At 46.6% G+C, this 2,265-nt stretch overlaps 1 protein-coding gene across 1 annotated transcript in view; it reads left to right on the top strand.

The window, feature by feature from the left end:
• CAPZB (capping protein (actin filament) muscle Z-line, beta) overlaps positions 1 to 2,265 on the top strand; it is a 164,048-nt gene that overhangs the window by 41,534 nt on the left and 120,249 nt on the right. The gene's annotated exons all lie outside the window — the stretch shown is intronic.

Here is a 2,265-nt window from a genome sequence, read left to right as displayed (position 1 = left end):
GTGAGGAACGCTGAGTCTGGGACATGCCTCACTCTGCGGCCACACAGAACATCTGCCAGGCAGCCTTGCCCAGGTGACCTGGCCTCTCTGTGCCTTGCTTTCCTTGTTTGTAAAGTATCTGACACGGTGTCTGGCACACCAGAGACACTCAGTGTCACATCAAAGCTGTTGTCTTTTTTTTCTTTAAAAAAAAAGAAAAAGAAAACAATAACTTAAGCATACCCTGAGAGAAAGCTATTGTTTTAATTTTGGCTCAGGGAGATTTCCAAGGCAACTGTTGACCAGAAACTGACATCAACAGCCTGAGGTATCCCTAAAGCCAGGCTGTAAGTCCGGTGGTGCTGCCGTGGTTATAATATTATACAGGGTCTTATTTTAAAATAAGGAATGGATTTTTATCTTTTATTTTTATTTATTTTTTTGAGATAGGATCTTGCTCTGTTGCCCAGGCTAGAGTACAGTGGTGTGATGATTGCTCACTAAAGCTTTGATCTCCCAGGCTCAGGTGATCCTTCTGCCTCAGCCTCCCTAGTAGCTAGGACTATAGGCATGTGCTACCTTGCCTGGCTAATTTTTTTGTATTTTTTGTAGAGATGGGGGTCTCAGTATGTTACCCAGGCTGGTCTTGAACTCCTGGGCTCAAGTGATCCTCCCAGCTTGGCCTCCCAAAGTGCTATGATTACAGGCGTGAGCTACCACTCCTGGCCAGGAATGGATTTTTAAAATCCTGTTATAAAAGTAAGGTCATTGTAGAGCATTGTAGAGCAGGATGTAATTATGATTTTAAGGTTTTTGTTGGGGGAGGGGTATGAAGTCAATGGTGTTCACCCCTCTGGACGCTGATAGGATGGATGCAAGTAGCAAAGGCCTCCTTTAGCTCTACTGGCATAGAGGTCTTTTGCGCCGCACGGAGGAGCTCTATTTGTATAACGTGGAGTAGGCAGCCAAGCTGAAGGCAGGAGCAACGGAACTTTCCTAAAAACAAACCAGAGCTGGAGATTCTAGAGAGCCTGCGGCATCTTTACAGGAAGCCAGGGAAGGAAAAGCTGTCCAAGCCAAAGGGTTTTTGGTGATTTTTGAGGACCCTGTGTTTTTCAGTCCTTCAGGGCAGCTGGGCTGCTACAAAGCTGCATTTAGGGTTTCCTTTGGCCCCTGCCCCAGAGGGCTTTCCTGGACCGAGTACGAGTGTGAGAAAATTGCCTAATATCCAGTAAACATTCGACTCATACTGGCCTTAAAGCTTGCAGGAGCCCGGAGTAGGTGGCAACCAGGCCTTTCCGTAAGGGAACTTTTAAGTTAGTGTTGCCTAATTTAAATTTTAAAAGCTTTTTGTTACAGAGAATTTCAAGCAGGTGATATAATGAGCCCCCAGTTATCTGTCACCCAACTTCAGCAGTTATCCTCTGTGGCCAGCGTCGTTTCAGCTGCTCCCGCTTGCTCCACAGCCCCCACTCCCCAGCTTGAATCCGTTTGAATCAGCTCCTCTGGTGTAATTGTCATAAGCAGTCGGGGTCTTTCCGCTCTGAGAGCTGAATTCTAACACCATACCCGATGTAAACAACGGGACTAAGCACTCACTTTTGTTTTTTGGAAATTGTCAGTTAAAAAATTTGTGAGCTTTTTTAGGATTATAGTAATAATGTAGCCTCATTGAAACTGGAAATCACAAACAGGGTTTAAAGATGACAGAGCCCTTCATCTTTCAGCATTTGGAGCTATCACTGTGTTGATTTTTAAGGGCCCTGTGAATACCTCTCCTGTGCCTTTTTTTTTTGTTTTTTTTTTTTTGAGATGGAGTCTTGCTCTGTCGCCCGGGCTGGTGTGCAGTGGCACAATCTCAGCTCACTGCAACCTCTGCCTCCCCGGTTCAAGCAATTCTCCTGCCTCAGCCTCCCGTGTAGCTGGGATTACAAGGTGCCCACCACCACGCCCAGCTAACTTTTGTAGTTTTGGTAGAGATAGGGTTTTGCCATGTTTGCCAGGCTGGTCTTGAACTCCTCACCTCAGGTCATCCACCTCCTAAAGTGCTGGGATTATAGGCGTGAGCCACTGTGCCTGGCCTCTCCTGAGCTTTTGAGCAGCTTGGTGCTGCTGGGGTTTTTTTCTCTCTGCCTTCTACACTGGGGACCCCACCCAGCATCACTTGGGAAAGATGTGATGTGAACCTTCTTCAGTTCTGTAGTTCTGAGTGGACTGGAGCCACCCTGGGTGTATGTTGTGAAAAAAAGGGGGTGAACATGCCCTGCTCTGTATACTGGGTAGATA

The sequence above is a fragment of the Mandrillus leucophaeus genome, unplaced genomic scaffold (genome assembly GCF_000951045.1).
Source record: "Mandrillus leucophaeus isolate KB7577 unplaced genomic scaffold, Mleu.le_1.0 Scaffold426, whole genome shotgun sequence".
Taxonomy (NCBI): domain Eukaryota; kingdom Metazoa; phylum Chordata; class Mammalia; order Primates; family Cercopithecidae; genus Mandrillus; species Mandrillus leucophaeus.
Note: the sequence above shows the minus strand (reverse complement) of the source record. Positions and strands in the feature narration are given on the sequence as shown.